General features: G+C 40.4%; 1 protein-coding gene and 2 pseudogenes across 8 annotated transcripts in view; all 3 read left to right on the top strand.

Moving 5' to 3' along the window:
• LHFPL2 (LHFPL tetraspan subfamily member 2) overlaps nt 1-14,333 on the top strand; it is a 153,167-nt gene that overhangs the window by 69,158 nt on the left and 69,676 nt on the right. For all 8 annotated transcript variants that reach the window (XM_074360091.1, XM_074360096.1, XM_074360093.1 and 5 more), the window contains one exon: nt 2,294-2,354. The gene's annotated coding sequence lies outside the window, so the exon portion shown is untranslated. The remainder of the gene's footprint in view (nt 1-2,293; nt 2,355-14,333) is intronic.
• Nucleotides 11,391-12,049, top strand: LOC123615121 (ATP synthase F(0) complex subunit a-like; annotated as a pseudogene).
• Nucleotides 12,054-12,832, top strand: LOC141576535 (cytochrome c oxidase subunit 3-like; annotated as a pseudogene).

Below are 14,333 nucleotides of genomic sequence, written 5' to 3'. Positions count from 1 at the left end.
AATTTTCTGCCCTGCCTGCATCATATAGTTGTTAGGATTAAGTATGATAATTTAGGTGGATTCAAGTTTTCACTTCTTTTAAGCCACGTAACTCACGGAAAGTTTTTTAAACTTCTCTGTGCCTGCTTCATCTTTAAAATGGGTGTAATACTAGGTGGGACCTACTGCAGGGTTTGTGAGAAATAAATGAGTTACTTTCCATCTAGTGCATAGAACAGTGCTTGACAGTTAATGCCTAATACATTGACTATTTTTAATGAACTTTTGAGGGCTCTGTGCTTTGATACATTTTTATTTAGTCTACTATATTTTTTTGAAATAGCATTTAACAAAATAAAAATAACTGTAGCACCCTATTTACCAACCAAACCCAGTAACAAAATTAGCGTGGTTTGTTTTTCTCATCACTTTGATGGTTTCACAAGATATGACTTGGTTATCAGAAAAGATGAATTGTGATACCGAAAACTTGCTCCCAAATGCCTTTCTTCTTTGGAGCGTAGGCCAAATTTATATATTCTGGGAGATGCTTTTTCTCGGCAGTGTGAGTTTGGAAAACTTCAGGTGGGAATCAGGATTGGACCCTCCTTTCTCTGTTGTTGTTAGGATCTCGAGATCCATCTCACCTGTCCAGAGCTTTGGTTGTGTTGTATGTAACAAAAGAGATTTTTTAAGATGTTATCTTATATTTTGAACTGTGCTAATTCAAGTGTTTTGGGGACCCATTTAGCTTTTAGAAGTAATGAGATGTTGATCAAGAACTTCATTTATAACAGACCTGTTCATAATAATCCTAGTGGCTTCTTTCAGAAGCTGTTTCCAGATAGAAATGCTGATCATGACTTCTCATGAAGTTCCCCGAAGGGGTAAAATTAAACTGTGGGAAATGTTTGGAATTTAACTAGCAATTAACTTATAAAGAACCATTTAAAAAACCCATAACTCCCCTAAGCTGTTATGACAAATGACCTTATGAATTCAGAATTCTTTTATGTATATATTTTTTTTCTTAACTGAAACCCAGTGAGTATTGTCCAATAGCTTCGAGTTTGTAACTGAACTAAAATGATTTCTTTAGACAGAGGAGCCTTTGAGTGCTGTGCTGGCTTCTCAACCTCAGATCTGGTCTGGATGAACACTGATGCCACTCATGTTAACCTAAAATCTGGATACAAGTTTTTGCTCATGCGCTATATTACATTATAGTCCTAAATGACATGATTAGGCTAAACATTTTTAAACATGCAGAAAGCACAGGTTCATTTTATCTGCTAGTCCGTTTCTTTTCTAGACTTTTACATTAAGGAATGTCAGGTTTCTATTTGGGAAGGTGATGAATAGACTACCTACAGTGGAAGGGGTGCTTTCAAACGGCCACATGGCAGAGTGAAAAGAGTGTGATTTGGAAACCCTGGATCTGTGTGATACTGAGGAAGGTTCTCTACTTCTTTCAACATCTGCTTCCTCATCTGTTAATGGACATACTGGCTGTCTGGAAAGATTATAATCTGATGCCACACAGTCCTGGGTGCCCAACAAGTGGCAGCTGTGATATTTTATATTAGAAATTTGTTCCATTTATGTTTAATATTTGAAAGCAATGCTGAACAGACATTTTGGTCTGTTCTGTGACTGTATAAATAAACTTATAATCTTCTTAGGTTACTTAAAGACTTTGAGAACACCAAAAGGAATACTTGATTTTGAGATAAATTAACTAATCATTAAAGAAATTCTTCTGGATTCCTCTGTTTACTATGTTAGAGTTTTAATGACCATTTTTCCATTTCTCCAGTCTTTGACATCCTTGTGAATGTAGCTTAAAACAAAAAAAGTTAACAGAGTAACTGAAAAGGATTTAAAGTGCTTCCAGGATAAATGCCTCATTCACAATTTTGTATTTCATCCCGTAATTCGTTTCTGGATTATTTGAGCCTTTTATGTTTGTTCATAAAGTGCCCTCAAGGTCACAGGTTGTATTTTCAAGTTGGTCCCTTTGTGAAGGAAAAGGAAAGGATGTTGTAAGGTGCATGTTCCTGGGCTGCATCTTCCTCACTGACGTCTTTTTTTTTTTTTTCCTGGTTCATTGATGGTTTGGACCTCATGTTAGTGTAGCAGTGTTCCCAGGAAGGGGTGGCTACATTCTAACGCAGGCTGAACTGAACTTGTAGGCAGCCCAGGGACCAATGTTTGAAACATCACATATTTTAATGAGACATAAAATTGCATGGTAAGTCTTCCTTATGTGTTTTAAAAAAATAAAAGTAATGTTTTGTCCAATTTGTTTCTCCAGGCGGCCTTTTTCTGAAGTTGTTCACTGAGACGTCCTGACATCCCTGCAGATACAATTTAAGGTGAGTAAATGAAGTCAGGTGCCCTTATCGGCCGTGATTCTTTGGAAACCTTTTCCAGATGGGTAGCAACTTACTTCTTGAAGGAGGTGCAGTGTTTTAAACTTTTGGGCCCTGAATGATAAACAGTAGCTTTTTTGTTTTTGTTTTTGCTGAGAAACACCACTTTGATGAGCATACACGAATGTTGTATAGGACCCTGTGAGGTTTCATAAATGGTATTAGGTTGAATGCTGTAATGCCCATGCTTCAGTTCTGACGTGGTTTGTTCTGTCGCCATTTGTAAACAGGTTTCAGAGCTCTTTATAATGGGCATGGCTGGCTTTACATTGTCTTTCCTTTTGAGCTTCTCTGTAGACCATTCACCCTTGGTGATCATTTCTCTCTGAAGGGGGAAGTAGAGATGGCCAATTCAGATTACCCAATTCTAGTACTAAGACAGCTCAGGGAGAGGAATTGCCTAAGTAAAAATCGAAAACATTTGACTAATAGGTGACTTATGTTTCACTCTATTGATTTTAATTCATTAAGATCACTTTGGGAAAATACTAGTAACTATAATAGGGGCTGAGTAACCCTCTACAGTATGCATTCAAGAAAACCAAGGTGGTGGAATGTTAGATAATTGTCCCCAAAGACTATGCTCCAGTCCTGTTTCTCAAAAGGGAGAGGCCTGTTCAGCTTGGTCCTGTAGGGCCGCCTTGTTTTGAATGTGAGGATGCAGCTCAGGCCAAGAGAGCCAGTGCGTGGTGTGTATTTGGGACTGACAGACACCTTATCCAGAAGGGTCTGTCATGTGCTGGAGATTCTCAGAGTATTTTCACAGACACCGTCTTATTTGTGGAAAGGTGATCTTTTTAGATTATAGATTCTGGGGAAGGAAAAAATTGCTCTTATGTCATGAATTGAACTATTGATTTCTCAAATATTCTTAAATTGCTCCAGCAACTGCTGCCTGGGTTGATGAGGAAGCTTGACTTGTTTTTTATATTATTTTTTTTAATGGAAACTATAAGCATGTGCGAGTTAGGCAATTATTTGAGGAAAGTTCCTGCTCGTGGGAGAGCCGGGGCTGAGCTGGGAAAGGTGGGTGTCCTGAGAAAGCTACTCGTTGGCACCTTATCAAACTGATAATCCTTAAATATCTGCTTCATAGTTATTCAGTGGGGGCGGGAGAAACTGATTTTCTGCCAGTAAAGACTGTTAATAAAAAAATACATAGCTTTTCCTGAACGTTGAAAACAAGGGATTTATTATATGTGATTTTTCTGAACCAGGTGTTCGTAAACCTGTGAAGACTTGGCCGGTGGTAACACTGCCTCTGCGTTGTTCAGGTCCAGAGCTCCCGAGGCCTGCCAGCCGGGTGACACTGGGGTGGGTGGTGAGGCCCCCTTTCACACATGCAGCTCTGCGAAGGGAGTATTCTCAGCAGAGAAAGACCTGTGCTGGTGAGCAGGGTGTTAATTTCCACTCAGAGGCACCGACTGCCTGAGTGGAAACAGGTCCGGTTGCCATTTAGCCTGTTATGTAAGGAGTGGAGTGCACCCCCGAGTTAAGTGGCTCCGTGTTTCCGATGTAGTCCAGTGATGATTTAGTCCCCCATTGTGGATTGTCACCCTGGATCACGGCCAGGCTGGCCTGTTTAATTCAGATCTGGGGAAAAGCCAATTCTATTCTGCCAGCGCCTTCAGGAGCTAAGTCGTGTTTACCTTTGAAATTCCTGTCTCTGAAGATTTAACCAGATAAAACCAACCTTCTCTGTATTTTTTTTAATTGTGAATTCATCCCATATAAATACAATAAAATGTTACCAAATCAGATAGACACAAGAACAGCCATTCTGATAAATATCATCTGAATTATGAAGAAATCCAATCCTACTTTCTGTTGTTTTTATATATTCACTCGCACTATGTCAACCTGGTGGAAGTTTTCTCTTGAGCAGAGAGAATCATGGTGGTTTGGGGAGCGCCTTGTCATCAGGAGGTCCTAGGCTGAGGCTCCACCTTGCCTGGACGCAGACCTTAGCTGGAATTCCAACGGAGGTGCTCGTTGGCTGTGTGACCTAAGGCAGGTTTCTTTACCTGATGGCTCCTCCATCTCTTTATGTGTGGATATGCCTTCCTTCCAACGTGGTTTGGAAGATTTAAGGAGGCAAAAATGGCAATGTATGTGGTACATAGCAGATGACAGGTGCTCCTGCCTGGTTCTGGACATCAGGGATCTTGGAAAGAGCACTGGACAAAGACTGGAGGGACTGGTCTGTCAGGCAGCTCCTGAGCCTCTGTTCTGCTCTGCCTGCTCTGTGAGAACTGTGAGGACCCTTGAAAAGTGGGAGTTCAGGGTGGGTTATTAGCATCGGGGGGCTTTTAATGGCAGTCTTTTTTTTTTTTTTCCAATCTGGTCAGACTTTCTGGGCTTGAAAATCCTAGTCTCCACCTTATAATTAGATGTATGACCTTGAGCAAATTATCAACACCCTCTCTGGCTCTTACCCGTCTCACTGGATTGCTGTAAGATTAAATGATGTACTGTGTCTGGCATGTGAATCTCAAGTAATATGCTGATAAATTCACCAGGATGCTTTTAGAAGAGAAGCAGAGAATCAGACTCGAAAGAATATCCATGGTTTTAATATCTCAGGTTGGGACTTCGGCTTATTGAACTGCCTCTTCTATCATGTTATGTTGGTTTAGACCTGGGGACATCATCTTTGTCCTGAATAAACTAAGAGCGATCATATCCTGCAACGTGGGACTCACTCAGGAGAAGGGCAGGGCATTGGGAGTTAGTCTTCCTGGGTTTTCTTCAAAAGAAAATAGATCTTTCCCCATCTGTAGAAATACTTCCTAGAATTGACCAAATAAGCAAAGGGGAATGAGTCTGTAGACCTGGATTGTCCATATGGTAGCCACTTCCCACATGTGGCTGTTGAGCACCTGAAATAGGACTAGTATGAATAAGGCATTTAATTTTTAATTTTAGTTAATTTAAAATTTAGAACTGATAATTCAGTTACTGGAAAACTGATGTATGTTTGGGACAACTTGGGCGTGTAGATCTACTTTTCAACTGTAAATTTTATAAAGTGTAAATCACGTCAGATATTTCTGATGAAAATTTATTGCTTGAGTTGAGATGTGCTCTACGTGGAAAATACACAGCAGGTTCTGAAGTATTAAGGGGGAAAAGTCATTATTTAAATAATTTTTACATGGATTCTGTGTGGAAATGATAATATTTTGGATACTCTGAGTTAAATATATTTATTAAAATTAATTTCTTTTTCTTTTTTAGTGTTGCTGCTAAAATTTTTAAATAATGTACAGAGCTTACATTAATAATTCCATTGGACAGTGCTGCACTGGGTGATCCTTGGAAAGAATTGGATAATTTCATACAAGTTTTCCCAGTAAACTATGCAAATTACAGAAGTGGGGTTTTTTTTTTTTTCTGCTTTTAAGGTTTTTGTTTACAGTCTACCAATTAACAAGTTTAGAGGAATTTTTTTAAGTACTAAAAATTAGAAAGAAGAAAATCATATAGCAGATGTATTACCTAAACCTTATTTGATTTTGCCTGAGGCTCCATTTATTTTTTATTACCAGTTTATTTATTTTTTATTGATGTATAGTCGATTTACAATGTGTTAGTCTGGTGTACAGCATAGTGATTCAGTTATACACGTATATATACACATAAATATTCTTTTTCATATTCTTTTTCATTATAGGTTACTACAAAATATTAAATACAGTTCCCTGTGCTATATATACAGTAGGACCTTGTTGTTTGTCTATTTTACATATAGTAGTTAGTATCTGCAAACCCCAAACTCCCAATTTGTCCCTTCCTGCTTTTCCCCCGGTAACCAAAAGTTTATTTTCTATGTCTGCAAGGCTGTTTCCGTTTTGTAAGTAGGTTCATTTGTGTCTTTTTTTTTTTTTTTTAGATTCCACATAAAAGTGATATTTGGTATTTGTCTTTCCCTTTCTGGCTTACTTCACTTAGAATGATCATCTCCAGGTCCATCCATGTTGTTGCAAATGGCATTATTTTATTCTTTTTACGGCTTTTTATTCTTTTATGAGTAGTATTCCATCATACACACACACACACACACACACACACACACACACACACACACACACACACACACACACACACACATGCATACCACCTCTTCTTTATCCGTTCATCTGCCCATGGACATTTAGGTTGTTTCCATGTCCTGGCTATTGTAAATAGTGCTACTGTGAGCACTGGAATGCATGTATCTTTTCAAATATCCATTTTCTGGATATATGCCCAGGAATGGGATTGCTGGATGATATGGTTAAGTCTATTTTCAGTTTTTTGAGGAATCTCCATACTGTTTTCCATAATGGCTGCACCAAACTAGGTTTCCACCAACAGTGTAGGAGGGTTACTCTTTTCTCCACACTCTCCAGCATTTATTGTTTATAGGCTTTTAAATGTTGGCCATTCTGACTGGTGTGAGGTGATACCTCGTTACAGTTTTGATTTGTATTTCTCTGAGAATTAGTGATGTTGAGCATTTAGTCAGGTGCCTGTTGGCCATCTCTATGTCTTCATTGGAGGAACGTCTGTTTAGGTCTTCTGCTCACTTTTGGATTGGGTTGTTTGGTTTTTTGTTGTTGAGTTATACAGGCTCTTTGTATATTCTAGAAATCGAGCCATTGTCAGTCACATCGTTTGCAAATATTTTCTCCCATTCCATAGTTTGTCTTTTTGTTTTGTTTATGGTTTCCTTTACTGTGCAAAAGCTTGTAAGTTTACTTAGGTCCCATTTGTTTATTTTTGCTTTTACTTCTGGTGCTGAAGCTCCATCTAGATGTCTTCGCTGCAGTCCTTCCCTTCGGCTTTCTTACAAAATGTGCAAAGGGAGGCACTCACAGCCATCCACCAGGATGTGAACCCCCAGACTATTTTCCAGCTGGATATTCTGCTTCCTTGGTGACTGTTGGCTCTGACATTTGATGCAGATACCTTGTTCCCCAGGTCACATTTCGCCATGCCACAGGAGATCGGGTTAGGACGTGTCATCCAGGAGAGAATGACTTTTAATTACCTATAGCAAATAGTACTCTCTTCTTACTGCAGTGCCAGGAATACAGAGGTGTATTCCTAAGGGAATAATTACTGGCTTCGTATTTAGCTGTAACCCATGTATGTATGAAACATGAGGAGAAAATACAGTTAAAGTTATCAGTATTTTGTTTGACATTCATGCCCTGGGTGACTCTCATGTGTACTCTAAGGTGGGAGAAGAGTATTGGATTCAGAATCATGCTGGTCTGGGTTTGAGTCCTGGCTGTGTCATAAAGTGATGGTAGTGAGGTTTCCTAACTTCTCTGATTCTGTTCCTGTGTAGTTGGTGCCAACAAACACTAACCACCTTCCTTGTCAGAATTCTTCAAGTGTAGGTACTTGATCTGTGACACCCATACTCCTTTGTGTAATAAATGTGGCAAATACCTTGCCTTCCTCATTCTTTTCCAGACTGAGTGAGGGTTTACATTCCAGGGTTGTAAGCTCTATCCAGGAATTAAGCAGGATTGATATTTATATACCAGATAGAAACCATTATCAAGGTTCACAAAGGATCTTTAGCTCAAGAAAGGTGGCTTTTCCTTGCAGAGAATTTCACTGTTATGACCTTGAGGTTTTTAAATTCCAGTATTAGAGTACAGAATTCATTTCTACCAGCAGCTTGGAAGCAGTTAATAAAAGATGGGAACTACTTAATAAGAAAGGGTGTAATAGCCTTCTCCTTTTACTGAGGGTAAATTGGATGAAATATATGCTCTCTGGATAGAAAAATGATCAAATAAAGTATAAAGACAGAGGTTTACAAGATTGAACAAAAGCAAATCAAAGTGATTAAATGCATCAAAGACTTAAGGTGAGTGCAGTTCTTTTTCTTTTTCCATTTTTGTTGTTTGCATGTTGACAGGTTGTCTTTTGTCTGGTAAGAAGTCTGGTTAGACACTGTGCCTGTCTGAAGGAGAGTCCTGAGGATGCTTCCCAGCAGGGGCACTTTCTATGAAAAGTTGCCTCCCTTAGTAGACTGTAAACCTCCTGAGGGCCAGTCTGAGTCTTTTCTATCCTTTTTGCCCAGTACAATGTCTGATGCATGGTAGGTGCTGAGTGATATTGGTTGAATGGATGGAGGATAAATGATGGTTAGACTGTAGAGCTGGTTTTGTTGCATTCTCTGAAGAGAACTTTGGTTTAGGTACCTTATAGGCTGCCTAACACAGTGCCTGACGCATGTTATGTGCTCAGTAAATGTTGGACAAATGGAGGCATGAATGTGGGCTTAAGTATAACTTCCATTTACAGATGACTTTTGGAAGTATGAGCTGTTTATTAATTTTTTGATATTTAAAACTTTTTTTTTTTTAGATTTTTTTTTTTAAATGGAGGTGCTAGGAATTGAACCCAGGACCTCATGCATGCTAAGCATGCACTCTCTCATTGAGCTATAACTACCCCCCTAAAATATCTTTATTAACATGAGATAGAGACTAATTTCTTACCCAAGAAACAAAGAGCATAAGTCACATAGGAAATAATTGATTACTTCGGCTACATTAAAGTTATAAAGTTTATCAAAAGGCAGTGTAGAGAGTGAAAGGATAAAATATTTAATAAAACAGTCATAAATTCACAGTGGAGAATATGTAAGGAATTCCTACGAGTCAGTAAGGAGGATGGACAACCAAGGGGAACAGAAATCCTGGAGTGGAGAAGGGTGGCAGGGCACTTCATAAGGAGGAGGAGTCACGAGGAACCGGTAAAATGAGAAATTGCTCAACCGCATGAGTAATGCAAGTACAAACCCCCTGCCAGATACGCCCTCACCCCATTTTGATAAGCAGACATTTTTAAGTCTGATAATGGCAAGTCTTGACAAGAATGTGGAACAGCGTGAACTCTCAGATACTGCTGGTGAGGATAAAATTAGGTTCAACTACTTTGTTTTTATGTTTTTTTAATCTTCACTTTTTAAAAAACTGAAATATAGTTGACATACAATATTACATTAATTTCAAGTATACAACATAGTGAGTTGACTTTTGAATACATTAGGAAATGATCACCATGATAAGTCTAGCAACCATCTGAATGTAACCCATTTGTAGTTTGGGAAGCCAGGAAAGTTCTTTTAAGCAGAGAGGTGAAGCTGAGCATTGAGGAGGCACCACAGGTGACAGGCTGGCCAGAGGCCAGGAGCCCAGGTAGGAATGTGTCATTGGCAAACGATGAGGACTGGGGAGGGGAGGGTGGGCAGGGCTGCAGCTAACTGATGGGAAGCCCAGTCCCCAGCAGGGGGAGGTGCCTGTGGGGTTAGCTTTGGACAGGAGCTGGGGCCGCTGGTGCTTCTCTTGTTCATCCAATCGGCATGAAGAAATGCCATGATCCTAACATACAAAGCTTTTCTACTTTAATGGTCTACTCCTTAAATTGTTCCTTGGAAGGAAGGGGATGAACTGACCTGCTGAATGAGTATACCCTGGGATAGTGTAGACATGTCTCATTGTCACCACAAAGTATACTTATGCTTTTTATATGAAGCTTGTTAATATAGGTAAATAGTAGGTGCATACATTTCTATTTGATATTCTTTTTTTTTTGTAATCATTTCCCATGTCAAACCACAGCAATCCATGCTTACTACAAAAGAAGGAAGTCTATAGCTCTGAAGTTCCGAGATCCTGTCCCCATAAACACCCTGGCCACTCTTTGAAATTTCGTCATGGCTTTCTAACAGAAGCTAACTTCTTCTGAATTAAATACTGATATAATCTACATTTCCTTTTGGCTTAATTCAATAACCAGAATAAAGTGTAATCATTTCCCTCTCTTATGCTCTCAGGCCTGTGGGGGGACCAGAAGTCATACAGGTCCTGTCCTTCCAGACACCAGGATCCCTGGAGTCACAGACCAACCCCTCACCACATGTTATAGGGGCCAGGCAGCCTATAAGAGTGGGACTGGCCCCCAATCTCTGTACCTTATGTTATCAGCCCAGAACAGCCTGTGAAAAACTCTTAAAGCTAGTTGGCAAGTTCAGGTGGACTTGTAAGTGTACCTGATTTTGATCCAAATTATTCTCTCTACACAGCCAAGTTGTGTTAGGAAATGGACCCTTCCTGTGATTAACTCACAGCTAATGAAGACAAATATGACTGAAAATCCACTTCGGAAATCCAGCGTGACTAATCTGAAAGAGCTGGCTTCTCTCTTGTTGCCTCACCACCTCGTTTCTCTCTTCTTGTTTCTTTCTCAAACTGCATTCCTGATTCAGTTGAATTTCAATCCATTTTTTTCCCCTAATATTCATGGAGTGACTATGGATTAGAAAGACACAGTCAGCCTGGGGTGGTGGTCAGGTGTTCAGCTGCTCTCACGGACTTCTCCTCATTATTCCAGATCAGAGTAGCCAGCTTGTTGGCTGTTTAAAATACAGATCTGGCCTAAAACCAGGAGAACTATGACAACGAGAAGTGTCTGATCGAGTAGTAGTGCCTGTAGAAATAACAATCCAAATATCAGTTTCATCCAAAGATGTCTTGCACTCATGAGCCGACCCCTCACTAGGTTAAAAACAGATGCTACTCCAGGGCGCCTAAACCGGACAGTGCTCCTATCAGCATGACCAGGTCCATACTGCGGACAGTGCTTAGGAATTTGTGGATCCAATCATAGCTATATACCTATTTTGCTCCAATAAGTGCCACTAAAATATTTTCAGAAATGATCCACATCTATACTATAAATTCGTTAAGAAGCGAAATAGCACTAACCTTTTAAGTTGAAGAATGAGAGTTTAAGCCTCTCCTTAATGATATACCACAACTAGACACATCAACATAATGTATCACTATTATATCAATAATTTTAGCTCCATTCATTATATTTCAACTAAAAATATCAAAGTATACCTACCCCTCAATTCCAGAACTAAAATCAAACAAAACACAAAAAACAATCTAACCCTTAAGAAATGAAATGAACGAAAATTCATTTGCCTCTTTCATTACCCCAACACTAATAGGACTTCCTATTGTAATTTTAATCTTTGTATTTCCAAGTATACTATTTCCTGCCCCTAACTGACTAATTAGCAATCGTATAATCTCTATTCAACAATAATTAATTCAACTCAAAACAAACAGTGGCCATCTATGATCACAAAGGACAGACATGAACACTAACACTCATCTCACTCACTCTATTTATTGGCCCAACAAACCTGTTAGGTCTCCTACCACACTCACGCCAACCACACAACTCTCAGTAAATTTAGGTATAGCAGTTTCTCTTTATGCAGGAACTGTGATTACTGGTTTCTGCCGTAAAACAGAAGCATCACTAGCTCACTTTCTGCCACAAGGAATGCGAATCCTCCTCATCCCCATGCTTGGAATTATCAAAACTGTCAGCCTGTTCATTCAACCAGTAGCTCTAGCTGTATGATTAACAGCTAATATTACAGCAGGTCACCTTTTCACTTAATTGAAGGAACAACTCGAGCACTAATAAGTATCAGTCCTGCCCCAGCTCTTACTGCATTCATTACTCTTATTTTACTTCTATTCTTGAATTTGCAGTGGCCCTATTTCTGTGTGACTACATTACTAGTGAGCCTTTACCTACCTGATTTTTAACACTATGATAATGACCCACCAAACCCATGCATATCATACAGCAAATCCAAGCCCCTAACCCTTTACCGGAGCCCTCTCAGCCCTGTTAATAACCCCTCGTCTAGTTACACGGTTCTACTTGAGTTCAGCGTTACCACTGTCACTAGGCCTACTAGCCAATACCTTAACAATATATCGGTGTTTATGAGACGTCGTCCAAGAGGGCACTTTCAAAGTCCCCACGCCCCTAAATTGTTCAAAAAGGACTTTGTTATGGAATGACTCTCATTATTTCAGAAGTCCTCTTTTACCGGCTTCTTCTGGGCCTTTTATCGTTCAAGCCTTGTTCCCACACCTGCGCTGGGCGATGCTGACCGCTAACAGGCATCTGCCCTCTAAATCCATTAGAAGTGCTGCTGCTTAATACCTCTGTCCTGTTAGCCTCTGAGTATCCGTTACCCGAGCCCATCACAGCCTCATAGAAGGTAATCACATGCATCTACTTCAAGCCCTTTGTATTACAGTTGCCCGCAGAGTTTACTTCACGTTACCTTACCGTAGGCTTCAGAGTATTAGGAAACACCCACCCTGCTCTCAGATGCTGTGTGTGGGCCGGCGTCCTCCACAGCCACGGCCTCCACTGCCTGCATGTGATTGTCGGCGCCGCTTTCCTCATCGTCTGCTTCTTGAGTCAATTCAAAATTTCACTTTGCATCCAATCATCATTTTGGGTTTGAAGCTGCCACTTGATACTGATATTTCATAGATGTCGTGTGACTGTTCCTTTATGTCTCCATTTCTTGATAAGGTTCTTATTCTTTTAGTATTAAAGAGTCCAGTTGACTTCTAGTAAGTTAGCTTTGGTATAATCTGAAAAAAAAAAAAGTCACACTGGTATTGTCCACAAACAGCGCTAACGTCACTACTTGTATTCATCGCATTCTGACTTCCCAATGAACTATTTTCAGAGAAAACAAGTCCTTGTGAAGGTGGATTTGACCCTCTAGTCATCACACATACCTTTCTTGATAAAATTTTTCTTAGTGGCGATCACATTTCTCCTCTTTGACCTAGAAATTGTCCTCCTCCTGCCTCTACCATGAGCATCTCAAACAAATAATCTAAACACAATACTCATTACAGCACTACTTTTAATTCCACTGCTAGGAACAAGCCTAGCCTATGGATGAACCAGTTTGGGAAGTGAGAATGGCATCTTAGTTTAGTTTTTACTGTTTTTATTACTGATGAAATTCTGTGTTTTTCATAAATAGAACAGTCATTTGTTTTTTCTCTTTTGTGATTGTGTATGTCCTTTTCGGGTGCAATTGTCATTTATGACAACTGTGACATTTACGATCTTGTCCCATTTTCCTAGAAGGATTTATTGGAATGCGTAACTTTGTGCATACTGTCCTGTCTTCTTGGTAATAATCAATTGTGTGCCAGATTGTCCTATATTTGAGTGAAAATCAGGTGTGGAAATGTCAAAGAGAACACATTCAGAAGTCTGGATGTGACTTGTTGGTTGAGACTTTCAGCATCTGGAAAGTCAGCTTTCCCAGCGAGCACCCCGTCCTCCCTCACCTGGACCTCAGGGGTACCCTGTCACCACCCTGCGTCCTACCCTCTTCTTCTGTGTCCCCCTGCCTGTCCAGGCAGATATGGTGTAACTCCCACTGACAGAATGATGACAATAAACACAGCACGTGGGCTCAAAAAAGTGTTCATTGACCCCTGGAAGTGATCCTTGTCAGCTTCTTTTCTCCTCATGTTTCTTCTCAGGCTGCTTGCCTGAGAAGACTTTTCTTGCCTGCTGCTCAGTACTGTTTCTAGGTAGCCTTTGACCCCCTTCTCCCCTTCATCTCCTTGCATTCTCCAAATGATCAGGCCTACCCCATGCCTTCAGCTGCCGCCCACAGGCCAGACCTCCCCAGACCGGACCTCCCCTCTGGGCTGCAGGCCCACGCAGCCAGCTGCCTGTGGCGGGTCTTCCCCTGGTGTCTCACCGGCACTTCTGCAGCAGTGTGCCCCCAGATGAACCTGTTCCCTTTCCCTGACTGGCCCTGCAGCCTGGATTCCCTCTCCTGGTAACAAGATCTCACTTCTCCTCCACTTCATCCACCACACCTGACATGTGGGCAGCATCTTGAGACCCTGCTTTTCACGCATTGCCCACATCCCATGAGTTATGTGAAGTCCTGTCAGCTCTGCCTTCTTCACGTCCCTTCATCCACATCCCTCTTCCTCCCGCCCTAGTCCAGGCTTCACTCCCTGAAGGTATAGTCTTTAAAAATAAGTAAAT

The sequence above is a fragment of the Camelus bactrianus genome, chromosome 3 (genome assembly GCF_048773025.1).
Source record: "Camelus bactrianus isolate YW-2024 breed Bactrian camel chromosome 3, ASM4877302v1, whole genome shotgun sequence".
NCBI classification, from domain to species: Eukaryota; Metazoa; Chordata; class Mammalia; order Artiodactyla; family Camelidae; genus Camelus; species Camelus bactrianus.
Note: the sequence above shows the minus strand (reverse complement) of the source record. Positions and strands in the feature narration are given on the sequence as shown.